The sequence below is a fragment of the Cucumis melo genome, chromosome 6 (genome assembly GCF_025177605.1).
Source record: "Cucumis melo cultivar AY chromosome 6, USDA_Cmelo_AY_1.0, whole genome shotgun sequence".
Lineage (NCBI taxonomy): Eukaryota > Viridiplantae > Streptophyta > Magnoliopsida > Cucurbitales > Cucurbitaceae > Cucumis > Cucumis melo.
This window is the reverse complement of record NC_066862.1, coordinates 13,589,870-13,607,481: the sequence shown is the minus strand read 5'-3', so window position 1 is coordinate 13,607,481 and position 17,612 is coordinate 13,589,870. Positions and strand designations below refer to the sequence as shown.

Here is a 17,612-nt window from a genome sequence, read left to right as displayed (position 1 = left end):
AATGAAATGGCTCGACTGAAAGGAGAGGAATGAAATGGCTCGACTGAAAGGAGAGGAATGAAATGGCTCGACTGAATCAATGAAGAAAGTCTCTCATTCACGAGAAAAGCAAAATTCACTCGATTTTCATCAGTGACCAAAAAAGAAATTGAGAAATGTCAGGGCAAAGTCAAAGACTTTCTTCGCGGAGTGGGAAGAAAGAGTCAGAGGTTGGTTCGGACAGGTAGGAAGGAAAGCGCGCACCTACGCTCCCTTCAAGGAGTCAATGAACAAGGGGCCACAACAAGGGGGGAAACTGATGAAAGAGGAGCAAGATCGGCAACTTCTCTGTCGAGTTCCTTGTCTCTAATTCCTTCCTCTGCAACGGAGACTGAAAGAGCCGAAAGAGTCTCGCGCCTCCGTCCTCCCTCCTATATATTAATTAAGAGTGATTTCTAGGACGAATATGAATTCAGCCTCGTCTTCTTAGTCGAGCTGCTTCGCACCTTGAAGATAATATGGATTTCTGACTCGTCCGGAGGTTCATATTCCATTTCCTTCGTTCCACTCCTAATAAGGGAGAATTCCTTAACTTTCAGTCGCTTCGATCATTCTTTTCTTTGGGTTGAATTTGGCGTTCATGAGAAGATGATTTCAGTGATCCACGTAGCCTTGAAAGAAGGACTCCAAAAAATGAAATGCAAAATGAAGCTAGTCCTCACCCTTGTTTATTTGAACATTTGTCTATCTATAAGGGTTCTGACTTGCACTCCTTTCCAGTCGCTTCTCAACCCTTGTTCATTGATTCTTTTCTTTCTTTTCGAAAATGGCTGATCCCACGTAGCGGTTCAAACTTCCAGGCGAAAGCGCCATAAAAGATAGGGGGGTTTTGACATTCAACTTTGAGTCCATTTTCAGCAGTTCCGGTTGAAGAAGAAGTTCTTCTTGCAGACATATATCTTATTCTAAGTAGAGTCTTGTATATTCACTTATCAATAATATTGTAATAGACCGATCGGGATATAGTCATAGGGATAGTGGAATCTTTTCTACATTGATACGTGAGTCACGCTGGACCTTTCTTTCAAGAGTTCCATAAATCAGTCCGACTATCCGGGAAGTAGGCCATTCGGTATTCATATGTGAGACTGAGGACGTGCCTACAGCTATTTCATCTTATTAGTAATTCTCAGAACAAGAGGGAGGGGTCACTGAGTTCTTCCAGTCAGAGTTCCGGATCGAGGATTCCCTCATATCTTTGCAGACTTATGCCTTATCCACTTGGCGCTACGGTTCCTAAGCAGAAAGAAGAGGATCGGAGAAATTTCTTAATGGGGTGATTCGAGTTTGAACCCTCTTTTCATTGTCCTTCAATTGACCTCATATCTTTTTTCATAGATTGAGTGAGGCTCAAAGAATGATCGAAGAGTGAAGCAGCGAAGCAGCCCCCATAGAACTCAATAGTTAAGGAGACAAGGGGGGGTCGAGTTCACGAGCGACTTAAGAAAGTCCCCACCCTCTACCCCAAAAAATCAAGGGCTAGATGACCCTTTCCGTAGCAGCTTAATGAAACTACCACGGACCGGAAAAGGAGCTATATAAAGCCGCTTGACCTACAGGGAAAGGAGAAATGCCCGAGACAAAGCTACGAAGGACTCACTTAAGTGGAGGAAGAGTCAGCGGGGCCCGTTGTGCCATTAGACTAAGCCAGGGAATCTGTCTCGGAATCAGGAGCGAAGCGGCTTGACCATAGGGGAAAGGAGCAGTTTCAGTCTCAGCATCCGTTTTGGAAGCTCTTATCCGGCCTCCATCAAGATAAAGTAGCGGGGAATAGGTTTCATTCTCTCTTTCCGTCTTAAACGTCTTCAAAATCAGGCCTTTCCTTATTCCGTGAAATCAGTCTGAACCGAACATCAGAAGTGAGGGCTTATCGCTTTTGAAAGATGGCAGGGGGATGCGCCTTATTCTTATCCTCTTCCTTCAGCTGCCCCCGCCCGGCCCAACGACTCTTTCTGGTCTCGCGCTCCCTAGGACATTTAGTGCGATCGTACCTCTTTGAATGAGAATAGAAGTTTGAGCGTGGAATCCTTTGAACGTCAAATAAGAGTTCTTTATAGAGAAGATTACTAGTTGGGACATAAGAAAGTCAAGAAAGACGGAAATCCGCCTTGAATGAGGCCTTACGATCTGACGATCTATCTCACCATCGAACGAAGGCTACTGAAACTTCTCTCTCCTTAACATAAGAGTTGCTTCGCACCTTGGGTCGAGCTTAGCTCTGATCAACTGATATATATAAACTCGAACTTCTGCGCTTCCTCAAGAAATCCTGCAACTTAAGCTACTGCTTCAACTGAAACTTCTTCTTCTTCAACCTCGGACTCGTCCTAAACTGAGACGGATGCTTCTTGCTCTGACGGGTCTAGCGAATGATCCGAATCATAATAGCTTGAGGCGCGCGTCCCACTCGTCCCGATCCTTCCAAGTCTCTTTGAGATTTCCCCCCGGTAAGGTAAGCGAGTCGATAAGACCCGAGTTTTCTTTGAATGTGAATGAAAAGTGAAAAATCAGGATGCCTTGGCTCATGAAATAGTCAAAAACATAGAGACGGGCATCAGAATAGGAAGCCTTGAATGACCATATCTCTCCGCATACCGATCCGCATTCTTGATGCTCAACAGCTTTTGGTCGGTAGAGCCTTTCTCTGGTTGAGTCTTTCCTCTTTCTTAGGGGGAAGCCTTACCGGGCAAGGGAGGAAGAGGTTAATATGGAATCTTGAGTCCGAAAATCAATGAACTTTGCGACTGAGGACGGGTCTGTCTCGTATTCCTATCCCTAGTAAAGGGTGAATCCCCCTTTTTCTGGAACGACTAGACTGCCAAAAGATCTTCCGGGTCGAGTTTGGTCCTTTCCACAACTGAAATCAGAATGGCGACGACAGATGAAGCATCTGAAATCCAAGAACGCAATATTCTTTGCGCCTACGCCCCGTCCTTCGGACTATCCATATTAACCTGTGAGGCCTTCTATCCTGTCTTATGGCACCTGTTCAAAGTCAATCAAAGAAAAGAAGCTCATTAACGATAATAAATAAAGTCAAGAAAAGAAAATGGGAATGAAAAATGTGCATCTTTGTGCTAGATTGAAGACGGAGTCAAATCCAAGAAAATGCTAGGGCTCGACTGATAAGGAGAGCAAACCACTTTGTAGCAAGAAAGAATGAAAAAGATGTAAAAAAACGACTATTATCGGTCCGAAGGTTATGAAATAACGAGAAAAAAAAACAAAGAAATTCATGAATTTCGAATTCAACCTATGAATTTTTGTAATCAACGACCTTCAAATCCTTAGCGAAAATGAACAATTTGCTAGGGCTCGACTGATAAGGAGAGCAAACCACTTTCTTTGTAGCAACTTTTCAAGTCAAATGCCTGATTTTTTTATCTATTTTCGTTATATAGAAAGATGAGAAAAAGTCCCATTTTGCAAGAAAAAAGACGGGAAAACGCAATGAAAGAAAGGATGAGTTGATCTCAGAGAATTTGCTTAAGACATTCATTCAGAGATTGATCAAGATCAGAAGAAGAAAGATAGAAAAAGCTAGAACTACCGAGAAAGAAAGAGGCATCAAAATAGTTCAATTTCTTTCTCTTTTCTTTCAGTTTTTAGTCTCGCTATTTGTTCATCAAAGATTCTTCCTTCTTTTCTCCTTGCCTAATTCATTCATAATATGGATTTCTCACCCCTTTTTGATTGACTCAAAGAATTTGCGAAAAACCTTCGCTTAGAGTCCTTTCTTCTCTTTTTTCCTTAATGTGCTCGATCGAATTGACTCCTGATATAGAATCTTTCTTCATTCTTCTTTTTCTGGTAGTAGTATGAAGACCGACGAATGAGAAGGAAGAGTCTGAGCACGAGGGCGCGAAAGCTATCTCTGCAAATAGCCTTGTGCTTATCTCTTGTCCCACTCTCGTCTACCTTCTCCACGGGCATGAAATCTTCCTCTTAGCATTTTCTCTTTCGACTTCCCAACTCCGTATTCATGATGACGAAAGACTTTCGAAAAGAATTTGAATGAACTTCATTCTTTATCAAGATTATCAAAAAGAAAGATAGACGAAAGATTATTCAAAACTAATGTATCATACCAAAACAATATTCAGGTTTTTTTATCAAGACTCTCAAAAATCAATGTATCGTATGGTGCAAAGCTGCGATAGGGTCCGGAAGACAAGTCAAGTCTATCCGAGGTATTTATCATACACAAATCCGTACCTTCTCACTCCAAAACCAATCCTTCTCGGGACAGAAGGCGAAGCTCGAAGTTTCTGAAGTCACTGAACTAATGGGGGCAGCAGTCCTTTCTTTCCTTGTGGCAAAGCCTTTCTGAGAAATATAGGATGAAGAGGTAGGATGAAATAGGGGATGAATAAGAGAAAGAAAGTCAAAGGACTCGTCTCATATAAGATCCGTCTTTCAATCGGGAATGAGAAAAGCGGGGAAGAGTTGGGCCCACGTAGCGGTTAGGATCGATGCGGCTTCACCGTAAAGAGGGGAATTCTCGACTCATCTCTTCACAGTGATTAATTAAACTAGCACGGACCGGTCAGACGAGAGGTTAGAATAGCTTGACTCTCGGGGAATGAAGTCGATTCTAATCGTCATTTCTTTCCGCTCTTCTCGCTTTCAGCCTCACCCCTGAGACCCCGGCGAGAGAGCAGTTAGCGAAGGCTTTGGAACTAAACCTCTCTACCGATCAAAGACTAGTTTCAAGGTCTCGTATCAGATATCTTTATGCATTTCCCATCTCTATTCATTATCTTAATTGGGGGCTTAGGAGATTGAGCGTCAGCGAGAGGTTAGGAGTTAATTAAACTAGCACGTACCGGTGGAAGATAACTTTGAAAGAGAGAGAAAGCGAAGCGAGAGAAGGAAGAAAGGGATCGCTCACTAAGCCCTATCATCGGTAGGGGAAGGAGAAGGAGGCGGCGAAGTCAAGCTAAATCTCAGGCAATGAATGAAATGAATAGGAGGTGCGTGCCCGCGAAGGAGACGACCACCAGGCTGTCCAAGACAGCTTAGCCCTTCCCTCCGAGTGGATTGAGGTTCCCGAGATGGTATCTGAGCCCTGACGGCGAGAGATATAGCTGATGCCTGAACTTATTCCCCGATTGGCGGAGATTCACCTTGGGGCAGACTCCTCTTTTCGTACCAGATGGGACATGATGCCAAGATCGAATGAGATTCGGCGCATATCGGTATTCGATTCTCATTTCTCTTTGATTCTCGAGTGAAGGTTCAATGAAATATGAGCTAGATCAGGAAATCTTTCAAGACTGGCTGAGCACCTCATTCAACCTCTCCCAGTCTTTTTCTACTTCCCTCTCGCGCATTTCCTCCTTGACTGGTCGATCCTACGATTTCTTTCAGTCTGATCCGCTTAGCTGAGCTCAAAGGTCTTCCTCTTTATCTCGCCCCAGTTCAATATTCTTTTCACGCTAAATGTAAGTAAAGAAAGAAGAATGAAGAAGAATCTCATAGTAGAGATTCAAGTTATGGATGATCTTATCTTTTTTCTCTTTCTTTGCACTGAATTGATGACCTGATCTTATCTTCATCCTCGCGCTTAGTGGGGATTTGTCCATTTGACCAATGACTGGAGCTGATTTGACTGATTTTCTTCCTTCGGGCACACCTGATAATGGAATGATTTTGACTATTCCACTTCGTCTTCCCTGGCTGACTCAGGACAGGATAGAAAGATTCCTCTTTCTGACTTCATGCTACAGAGCTTGGGACTTCTGGGCCAAGACTGAGAGAAAGAGCGGTCGGTCTTGAGCCGGAGAGTTGGGAGATGATGAGTTGCGCAGATGAGTTCTTTCTATCTCAGTTGGAGTTCTTCATTCCAAGTCAGTTCTTTGATGAGCCCATTTCTTCCTTTTATTCATTTGCTTTCGGTGGTCTCGTAGTCCTTACCCTTCTTTCTTAGCCTTGGTATTAATTGGTTTTTCTTGGTCTTTTGACCTTCATTAGTGGACTGACTGAGAGATTCCCCATGAAATTTCATGACTTTGGACCTATTTGATGTCATTGAAGAGCCCGGCGAGATGGAAGTTTGAATCTCAAATCCCCTCTTTCATTTTGGACTCGACTGACTAATTTCTTGAGGTTTCCTTCTTCTTATTATTAATTTCTTTCGACCACGACCCAGGAGCCTAATCCCGAGTTTACTCGTCTTTCAGTTAAGGAGAAGTGGGACCTCAAGAGGTCTTTTCTAGTGGAATATCGTCATCAGACGGAGCTAGGCGAGTGAAAGGTGTCTCAAGAGAGATTGATCATTCCTGAAATTAGAAAGAAGAACTGCTCAAGCGGAATCCACTCCCACGGGTGGTCTCGACTGACTTAGGGTAAAGACTTGAGCAAATACCTCTTCATGAAACTAGTCTGAAGCTTCTGGTCCCATCAGATAAGGAGATTGAGAACTGAACTGCACGCACCTCCTCTACTTCCCTTTTCTTCATCCGCTATGGTACCCCTCTTCAGTGGTCAACTGGGGTGGGCTTATTGAGCGAGGTCACTCTTGCACTCCTTTTAGATTCTTATATTAGATTGCTTCACTCTGCACTCCTTTCGCTTGCGCCCTTCTCTGATTATGACTTTCGAGCAGCTCAACTCCGTCAACTCTGCACTCCTTTCGCTTGCCTTCGGCCCTTTCCTTTGCACTCTTCCCCTTGCGCTTCTGAACTGATTATTAATAAGAAATTCCATCTTTCTCAATTCCATCGACCGCAACGATAGATTTGTTTTGGAAAGTCTTTCGTCATCATTAATAGGGCCTCTCCAAAGAGCACCTTTCGACTTCTTATCTCCATCTCTTTCTTCTTCTCTTTGAATTTAGTCTCTCTTTCACTTTCATACTATTTATCTGAAACTTCATACTCTTTGATTTGAACTTCTCTCATTTCGCTCATCAAGGATAGAAGGAGCGAAAGGCAAAAGACTGAAAGGAGCGAAGACCAGACCGAGACCGATAGTGCTCAAAAAGTGAAAGAAAGGCTCGAGAATCAAGCTACGAAGGACAAGAAGAGCTTGAGGAACCTCAAAGAGATGATTATTTCATTATACAACTTATATCAGATTCTTCTCTTCTTATGACTTGAGAGGTCAAATCAATCAGTCCGCCTCTTCAATCCTTCATGCCTTCGCTCCCGACTTAATCAATTCCGCCTCGCCCGGATCTCCCTTTCGGAAGCTAGTCTTCTCTAGGTATAGACCAGAATTCCCACTTTCATTGAGTACTTTGACGGCCGAGTAGCTTTCCCGACCAATCATTCTCTTATCAATTCGGAATACATCTATCCTCACTCGTCGCAGACAGAGACCAGGAGAATCAAAGGATGATTCCCGACTCCCCGGGTGTCCTTCTTGAGTTATTTCGGATGTAGGTATTGGTATTCATATCATAATCTTTTCCGAAGGCCAAGGAGTTTTTTTCGGGATCCATTAGTGCTTTTATCTACTTTCTCACAGAGAGAGAGAGGGAGAGGCTTACTTAGCATCGGAGGCGAAGCCGGATGGATGGAAGGAGAGAAAAGGTGGGAAGCCTCTTCTAAGCTCGGAAAGAAAATGAAAGAGTTCTCACAGTGCGGAAGAAGAAGTTCATGAGAAATATGGAGATTATCCCGGACTGAAAATATAAGAAGGCGGAGGCTGAGTCAAAGCGCTGGTCAGAGATGAAGGAGTCAATTACCCGGTCTCGGGAGTCCGGACTAGTTTCATTTCAAAGAGGGAGACGGAATTCGATGTTCTGAGGACGCTGTCCCTGGATCTCCGGTCCCGTCTAAGTTGTGAAATATGTAGCAGTTATTCTTTCAGAAAGTTTGCTTAGGAAGCTTCCTTTTCTTCTTAGTAGTGCGATCGGAATGCGCTCTCACCCCTCTCGGGCTCTTCTTTCTCTTTCTACTTTGATTGAGATGATTGGACACGTAAAGGATAAAGATCAATACGCCCCTAATCAGCGGCTCTCAAGCAAGAGTGGCTTTCGCTTCCACTGCCTCGGACGATTGGGAGCTTAGTCAGCGCCCTTATTATGGCCCGTATTTCGCTCCAATTACCTACCCTACTGGACTCCCCTCGTACTGTCTATGGATGAGAAAAGGCTGGTGATATGAATCTCTATTAAAGAAAATAGGAAAGTAATCTCGTATTTGACTGATCCGAGTCCAGGTCAAATAGTTAGGGCGGGAGAGAAAGTTTCAGCCCCGAACATTTCCCCTTTATTTAGTAGGATTCGAGCTCAGATCAGATGCTTTGGGACCGTAGGCGCCTTATGCTTGGTGTCCTTGTCCAAGAACTCTGAATTGACTACCAGCTTTGACGTATATAGAATATCCCCTCATTCTTCTGACTTCTTCATTCATTCTATGAATCTTCTAAAGCCCCACGTAGCGGGTGGAGGATGTGATACCCCTTCCAGGGCCTAGCCCTTTCTCCTTTCCCTCCTTGGTCCTTCTCTCTCTTTCGTCAACCTTGCACACGAGGCTCTTCTCAACTCCGTAAACTTTTTCTTTTTCCTTCGTCCGTCAAGCTGCTTTCCGTGGTGGCCACCAAGTCGATCTCTTTCTTGCCTTCCTGGTCTCTGATGTCTGACCAGCGCGATAATCTCCTCATTTTCAGTGAAGCTTCCGCTTTTTTCAAGTGGGAACGTCAAATCCCGAATTAGGCAGAATGTGCTCATGCTTTGAACCTTTTCAGTCTGATTTGCGCTCCTCTTCCCTTGCCTTCGGCCCTTGCCTCCGCTTCCTCTCCTCTTCCTATTTTGGATACTTTCTCCCTCTGGAGTGATTAGAGCTCGCCCTCGGAAACTCTATATTCTTCTGAGTTCTCGCTTACGATGTCAGTGACCTTTGTGGAGGCGTAAACTCTCGATCCTATCTTCAATCTCATTCCAATCCCGAAACTCTCACTCCTTTCTCCTCTCCCACTCCTACTACTAGGTCTCCCTTCGGCCCGAACCCTTGTCATACTCGCTGACGATTGAGGTTATGAATGACTCCTTCCTAGCTGATATGATAATGGAATTCTTCTGACTATCATGGAGTGATCTTATGCAATGACGGACTAAAAGGATTCTGAGTGATAGGGCCTCGTCCTACTCCGTCAAAGAATCCTTCCCCTCTTCCCCTTCCTTTTTCTTCTTATGCTGCCGCGCAACTGGGACTACTTACAGTCCTTGACGCCTATCGGGGTCCTATTCACACCTCCGGGACAGCTGCTCCGGACCGTACTCAGTCTGATTCATGATCTGACCTTTCTTCTCCTTCTTCATCCGCTCAGCTAAAATATTCTGAGAATAGACGAGGCCGATCCCTATTGCTGTGTCTAACCTGCCCCTAGCTAGGACTCTTCCAGTCCCATTCAGGGTTCCCCTCCTTCTACCCGCTGCCTATGGAGACTGATTCCTCTTTATCTGACCTCAAAATCAATACATCAATACTAAGGTCGGGTTAGGAACTGAGACTGATGCCGATCCCGTAGCGAGAGAAGATTCTTTGCCTCCGCACTCGTGTGAATGAAGGACGAATTGAATGAGGATTTGAGAGGGCTAGGTATGTAGGTATTGCAAGAAGGCTTGGGCAAGAGATCTCATATTTCATTGATCCTCGGTCCGTCTTTGAAGTTAGTTCGGGGAACCGGCTTTTCTCATCTTTTTATATAGCAGAACAAGAGAAATGCTTAAACTTCCTTCCCCAACGACTGAAAAAAGAAGAAGATCTTATTCGGTCGTGCTCAGTCTCCTGACTTTCTTTTCTTCTTAGGGAAAATTCACATTTAGTCACTTTTCGCCCATGGGCCTAGGATGGACCTTCTACCTCCACGCGGCATTGGCTTTCCCACTCTGCTCTTTTGGGTATGGGGTGAGATGGAAGATTTGAATCTCAAATCGCCTGGAAGGAGAAATAGATCACTCAAGTGGTGATTTACCTCCTCTCATTTTATGACTTATGACTTTGAAGGCCATAAAGAGAGGTGGTGGATAAGAATCAGTGTGCATTTTCTTAACACATCTCTTGAGTAGAAATACCACTACTCGTCTTTGCGCGGACGATTGAGATAGCTTCCAGAGAATACTATAGTGAAATACTCTCAACTCGGTGCTGTCCTTCTACCCTCCTCTTCTGCGCCCCTTGATTCTCCTTCTCATTCATACCTTCCTGATAGTATGAGGAAGTGGATGCTGTCTAACTGGACGCTGTCCCTGGATCGGTTTCATAGGAATCGTGGGAGAGGTTTCGCTTGCTGTCTCAGTTTCAGCAGATGAAGGAAAGAGATTATGAGATGGATAGTGATCCCGTGCTAGCATCTCTTTTCTTTCACTATTCACCTACGAGAGGGGTCGTCGGGCGGATCAGAGTCAAGGGAGAAGACGGAGGACCCTAACTTCACTCATCCCGGCGGGGCGGTCGGAACTGCTCTTTCCTCAGAGTAAGTGATAGCTGAACTAATAGCTTCATCTCCATATCAGGGGAGTCGATCGGACTCAGTCTTTTCTCTTTCCCCGTCTCCTAGGGTTGGGTCTGCTTGGGCCCACTACGCGATTCGGGCGCTCTTGCTTCCTTCATCAGCCTCATCCGTCCATCGGTAATCAAGATTCTCCTTCCGTCGGCCAAGGCCAAGCCTAATAAGGCGATTCAAGGGTCTCAACTAGGCGGATTTCTCTATTTCCAACCAAGTCAAAAGAGAAATATTCCTTTCGAAAGAGATATCAGTCAAGAGCATACCGATCAACTTAAGGAAGAGCGGGAAGATCAACTTAAGCTACGTCGACTCCTACTCCAGGGGGGTCTCATCCCATCTCGCTAGAAACTAGAAAAGCCGGATCTTGCTTGCTCCTAAGCCGGAGAGGGGGAAAGCTCTGCCTAACTCCTCATCCCCTCTCCTCGTATTCAACTGCTTAGCCTATTTCCTCGCCCTCAACGACGAATGCCTCATCTCATACTAGGATATGAGAATCTCGAGATCTTTGATCTCTTGTATTAATCTCTTTCCTTTATCTCTTTTCTTTATCGATTCTTCCTTCTTTTCTCCTTGCCTAATTCATTCATAATATGGATTTCTCACCCCTTTTTGACTCAAAGTCTTTGACTTGATTCTCATTGATGAATTTTGAGTCGAGCTTCTTAGCTTTCTACCCTATCCTAATCCCTATCGAGATCCTATTCTAACCTTCCCGTGGATGGGGTTCTCCCCGCTAGCGCGTCCGTCCCGTCTAGAAACTGAGTCCCACTTTCTTATTAGAATGGTGACTGATGAAAGAATGCAATACCGCTCCGTGGGACCGGCTGAAATTTCTGCTTATCCGAGTGAGTTTGACGGGCAAGAAAATATAGGGGTTGATTTGGAAGTCATTGGTCAAATGGACAAATCCCCACTACGCGGAGACCTAGGGTAAGGCGGAGTAAGGAGTTGACGGACGGAGTTTCATATGAAAAAGAGAATCTTTCCCCTCCTATCGTCGCCTGTCCTTCGTAGCTTGATTCTCCTTCGCACCTTTACAGTCGCTTCTCTCATTCTTCTCACTAAGAAGGAGTGCAACTCAGAATGGAACTCAAAGGACTAGGGGGGATCAAAGGAGCGAAAGAGCTTGACCGCTCTCTTGCGTGAGCTAGATCTGCGCTAGGAGAGGTTCATTCTCTTTCTTCAGAGTCTGCTCGATAAGGACTCCTAACTACGGGGTCGGTCGGCGGAATGAGATTAGAGTAGCTAGCATCCAAGAGAGAGAGAAAGAAGTATGAGTTCTTGAAGGATCTTTCCAAATATCTGACGACTTATCTAAGAAATCCCCAATGAAGGAGATAGAATCCCCATATGCGGGAATATGTGCTTGACTGTCAGAAAGTTCAGTCATAAAGGGAAAAGACAGTAGTCCGGATCGATCGGCTGGGGAATCGGCAGCAAAGGCATTCTATCTTTTATCTTTTTCTAGCATGAGGCAAAGTAGCAAGCGAGAGGAACCCCTCCTTTGTTAGTGGATAAAGAGGGGTCCAGGTGACTGGTCTGATCATGGAATAGATTCTTCTTGTCTTTTCTTAAGGAAGAAAGGTCAGACGATAAAGGTTTTGATGGTCCCAAAGGAAGGAGTCAGCAGCTAAGTTCAAAGAGTCCGCATCTGAAGCCAATCGTCCGTCCGCAGTCTCTCTTTCATCAGTCACTTCCAGGGTCTCCGCAAGCTTCTTTCCCCGTGGGTTGACCCTTGAGAAGAGAGTGAAATAAGATACGAGAAGCAAAGGAGTATTGACATCTAAATCAAAGGAAATGGAGTTCAAGGCCTTTCTTTTTGCCTGACGATCTGACGATCTTTCTTACCTATCTTTATACTAAGGCAAGAGCAACTGAAGAAAGAAGAGAAAAGCAAGCAGCGGACTCTGCCTCAAGATCGAATTCCTCAGCAGTATAGGATCTGATCCGGGGTGGCCTCTCTCTCCCCTCTCCTTTCATTACATCCTTCCGAGCTCCTTCCTTTCCACTCCACTGGGAAGGCATACTCTTTTCCTCACGGGAGGCAAGGTTCAATGAAATTTGAGGTTCGAGATTCGATCAAAAAAGGAAAAAAAAAGAAGGATGAAAGAGTGGACTTGCTTGACTCAAGAATTTGACCTGGGGAAGCCCGGGGAAGCCCCTTCTCATGCCCTAGCTTGTCTGCCCTTGATTCTGGCTGAAGGAAAAAAAAAGGGGATAGAATTCGCCTCAGCTATTTCTTCAATTCATGAGTTTGTTCGGAAACCGAGACCTCTTAATAGATTATAGAATCAAGCCTAGGCTCAAAGAATCTTCGAGGCAAGATTAAGGATGCCTTCTCCGTGGGCTACCTCTACCGCCTCAGCTACAAGACCGGATGGTCCGTCCTCAACTCAATGAACAAGGGCTTGATCTTTTTCATTCCTATCTAAACAAGGACGAAAGAAAGAGCCGATCAAGTGAGTGGGGCGGCTTGCCCTGACCCGTGATGGAGGTTCCCTTCTCTGAATCAATCCGATGCTGCTGGGGAGTTTGTCCCAGAGCTCTGATTCTACAGATTAGTCTGATTCAATGGCGCCCGGAAACCTTGCCTGAGTCGGTATTGAAAAGCAAAGTTCAGGCAAGATGAGGTCATGGATGATAGGAATCTGTCCTCTTCTTTAGCCAGTTTCATCCCCTTTCTCTCAGATTAAGCAGGAGAAAAGAAAGACGAGGATCAAGGTGAGACCAGAGGGAGAGGCAGAGAGAGCTGTCCCAGATGGAGAGGCAGACCCCACCCAGTCTCTGAGGCAGTTGAGTATTTGTATTCATTCCCTTAAGCGAGAACGGATCCAGCTTCAACTTCAAGGGATGCCACCTCTCCTTAAAGACGAGCTTTTCGCCTCTCAGATCTAGGGCGCCTACCTAGAAGCTTCCTCCTCCTCTCCGGCTCGAGCTCCTCCTCCCAGTGGGATTATTGAGTTATCTTCCTTCATTCCGAGATGATTGAATAGTTCATGGGGAATCTTTCTTATGAAATGGAAGAACCTTCCTCTGAAACTCCAATCCCGAGATCCGATCGAAGAAGGGATGAGGCATCCGATCCTGCAAGGACAGCTACTTTCTCAACCGAATTCCCCTCACATCAGAGATATTATAACCTCTCCAGCCCAACTCCATCCAGGCGGATCAAAGGCAACTTCTTCTGACTCTGAAGTTGTAGGCCTTCCAACCAACCATTCTAAACATATAATTCCCTAACCCGACCCTATAACAGTCTTTCTTGCTTCGCACTCTAACTTCTTAGTTATAGCTTGAGGCTAGGGCGCGTCCTACTCTCAGTTACCTCTACGGCTTCCTATCTCAGTTCGAATTTTGATCTGACCTTTATTACCGGCCCCTACTGTACTGTCTCGCTACGGAAAGAGATATTCATTCAATGCCTGCTTTGCTCCTTCTCCGATCCTGACCCCTTCGACTGACTAAATCCTCCTATTGAGGTTAGGCCGATACAGGAGAGCAGCTCTCTCTAGGCTTCTAACCGCGTAGTGGGCCAGTCAGTCAGAGTGAGGAATCCATATCTGGTGCATCCGTAAGGAGTTCAATCCTTAGATAATCCATATCTAAACAACTTCTCAATTACAGGTCGTATTCGGTCCGAGTAAACTCAGTAACTTCGCTTCCGAAACAGAAGTTCTTCCTGTCGAGCCTTACTCTTTCTCATCCGGATCTGGGCTCAAGGCGAATCAAAGGGAGTTCCAATAGATAGGGGCCAGTACACATTCCCTGACTCTGGAATGCAATGCAATAGATGGTCTCCTATGAAGTAAAGAAAGCCTACGCTCTCAATAGAGAAAGACTGACTTACGATGATCCGGTCGAAGAAGATAAGCGACTGCAACCGCAAGATCCACTCTTCTTTCACTCAGAGCTCGCCCGTCCCTAGAAAACTCTGATCCTCTTTAGGAGATCGAGTTCTTCTACTGTCAAAACTTCGGAGCCAGAGGGGTACCGATTTCTCCTCGTGCGCCGGGCCTCTCTCTTTCGATCTGACTTCTTAAGAATTGGCTTTTTCGGGCCCCTTGAACTTCTTTCTCAAATCAGAGTGAAAAGAGCTAGATTCCCCCCTTTGCTCGAGCTCAACCGCAGAGGTCTAAACTTTCTTCCTCTTTGAAGAGGGCAAATTCCTCTCCTTTCAGTCGAGCCATTTCATTCCTCTTTCTAAGAGTCATTTCATTCCTTTTCTCACTAGGTCTATATAAAGAGTTCATGGCTAGGGCTACTAGTCGTCATATTCTTTTCTCAAGAGATGAGAACAAAAGAATGAAAGACCCGTAGGTCTCGCTGGCCCTCTCTGGGGCTCCCTATCTGGTCTTTCTATTGGTCTTACCGACTTTCCGACTAATGAATCAAGGTTAGATCTTTCCCCTACACCCGCGCCTTCTACGAGATGAGAATCGAGTTCTCCTAATACAATATGAAGAGAGAATTAGTAGCTATTAGCTTGAACGTGGAAAAAGGCTATTTAAGTCATTACACAAGGCTTGGGATAGATAGCAGCAAAAGGCTGCTGCAACTAACATTTTTCATGTAGCCTTAAGAAAATAAAGAAGACGAGGGCTACCAACAACTGCCCTTTCAGCGGATGCCTCATCCCTTGGGTCGATCATTTCTTCCTGCACCTTACACGCAGCGTGTTCCGACCCTTTCTCCTTTGAGGGGAATGAGATCACCAAAGAACTGTATTTCAGAGAGGAAAGTGGGAGTCAATAAATCTCTTAAGAAAGATCGATAAAGAAAAGAGATCCAGATGTGGGATGAAATCGGAGAAAGAAAAGTCAATGAACAAGGAGAAAAGAGATAAAGTCAATGAACAAAGGAGAAATCTGTCTTTTTAAGCTAGAAAATCTCTTAAGAAAGAAAGAGAAAAGAGATAAAGTCAATGAACAAAGGAGAAATCTGTCTTTTTAAGCTAGAAATTCTCTTAAGAAAGAAAGAGAAAAGAGATTTTCTTGATCAATCTCTTCATTCATGTCTTAAGCAAATTCTCTGAGATCAACTCATCCTTTCATTCATTGCCTTTTCTCGGTTCTTGCATTTTTTGACTTTTTCTCATATATATATTTCACGATAATTGAGTGAAAAACATTTCTTTCTCCTCTCTTTATCCGGACCAGAAACTAGAACTAGAATCAAACAATGTTCATTTCTTTTCTAGGCTTGATTCTTGAATTGCCTTTTCCCGTCTTTTTTCCTTCTTTTTCTTCCTTTTTCTCATCTTTCTATTTAACGATAATAGATAAAAAAATCAGGCATTTGACTTGAAAAGTTGCTACAAAGTGGTTTGCTCTCCTTATCAGTCGAGCCCTTGCATTTTATGGGATTCTTGGATTTGAGTCTGAAATCTAGCACAAAGATGAAAATTCCCATTTTGAGCTTCTTGAATTCGAGTTAATGAGCTTCTTTTCTTTTCTTTTTTCTTTGATTGACTTTGAACAGGCAAGAAAAGAAAGGCAGGGATCTTGTATTTTCCCTTGATTTGAGTTGCCGTAGGCGGAGGCGCGAAGAGAAAAAAAGTCATTTATGAAAGAGAGAAAGAAAGGAGCCCTTTTAATAAGAATCCTCTTACGCTTTCTCGAGTATGTGTCTGTCGAGCTGCCGATTGGGATAGCATAATATACCCCTCTCCTATGTTCTCGAGTCGCCCCAACTCCGGATCTTCGTTCCCTTTCGACCCGAGTTCTCTTTTCTAACCGATCCAACTCAGAAGAATCATAGGCTTTCCCCTTTCTAGTATCAAAATAGGATATTTGAGTCTTCCTCAGAACCTACTAAAGAAAGCCAGATTCATTGAGGCGGAAGGAAAGCCTAGCGTCCGAAGGACTGATTTATGGAATATAGCCTTGATCTTTCTTTTCTCGTATAAGTAACTCAGCCACGGCGCGGAAGGCTGCAAGTAATCCGTAAGGCAGTCAGCCCCTACCTATAAGTTGATCTTCGATAACACTCATTCACTCACCTATCTAATGGAGATTCCTTCCTACGAGTCTGATTTCATCTTCCTAATATCCATCTTTTCTTCTAAGCCGTCCTAGGTTTCCACTCCGTAAGCATTTCTGAAGGATGCAAATCGGTACATCTCATCATTCGACTCGGTAATCCCTTTTGCTTTCTCTACCTATGCCCCTCCCTTTTTCTCTCAAGCTAAAAGAGCAGTCTGAAATCAAAAGTACGGTATCTCCTATCCTTCCCTTTATTCGGTCAGGGTCAGAACTCCGAAAGAGATTAGGAATAGGGCTCAAGCCTACTACTCTTTTTTTGAATATAGTTAGGGCTGATATTACAATCAAGGAATGAGAGAGGTTATGAAAGAAAAGAGACCGACTACGCGGTTAAGGCTGTGAGATGGGACCTTGCCCCTCTTTCGCTATAAGGCCGGCCTCTTGCAATGGTATTCAGATTATCCACAGAAGGTCAGGATAGCGTGATTTACTGGTTGCTGGCCCTTTTTCCTCTTTGGTTGGATCGGAAGTTTCTCACACTTAGTTATTCTATTTTCATTAGTAGGATTTCCCCTAATGCCCCTGTAGAAGGAGTTGGTAGTGAGATTCCTGGGAGCTACTACGGACTCCCATTGGGATCGCTGACTCTGAATCTGGATCTGAGGTTACCTTTTTCAATGAATGGGGAAGAGGGCTCGTAGATAAATTCAGGTGCGAAGCAGAATCAAGCTACGAAGGACAGGGGGGGTGGAAGGCAAATAAGGGCTCGGTGCCTATTTGGGAGCTTTGTCTAAAGGAGGGGTCAGCCCCGCTTTCATGCTCGCGAGGTTCTTTCAAGAATTCTATCCTCCTTGAGTCCTTCGTAGCTTTCGCTTCGGATCGGGTCTTTGTCTTTTAGTGGACGCTATCAGTGGGTGAAGGAGCCAGATCCAAGGCGAAGGACGCCTATTTTTTTGAATCAGACTCCTCGTCCGGAGTAGAAGAATTATGACCCGTCCTCCGGACTTCTTTATCCATATTCAATTCCTTCTCACAAGATCCCTGCCTTTCTTTTCTTGCCTCTGGACCTCTCTTATCCACTAAGTCAAAGGCCTGTGGAAGTGTCTTTTTTAGCAATTATTCTATTTCTTCTAT

General features: G+C 44.6%; 1 pseudogene; it reads right to left on the bottom strand.

Annotated features, from left to right (window-relative positions):
- Positions 1-13,507: 13,507 nt before the first annotated feature.
- Positions 13,508-17,612, bottom strand: part of LOC127149690 (uncharacterized) — a 4,538-nt pseudogene continuing 433 nt past the window's right edge.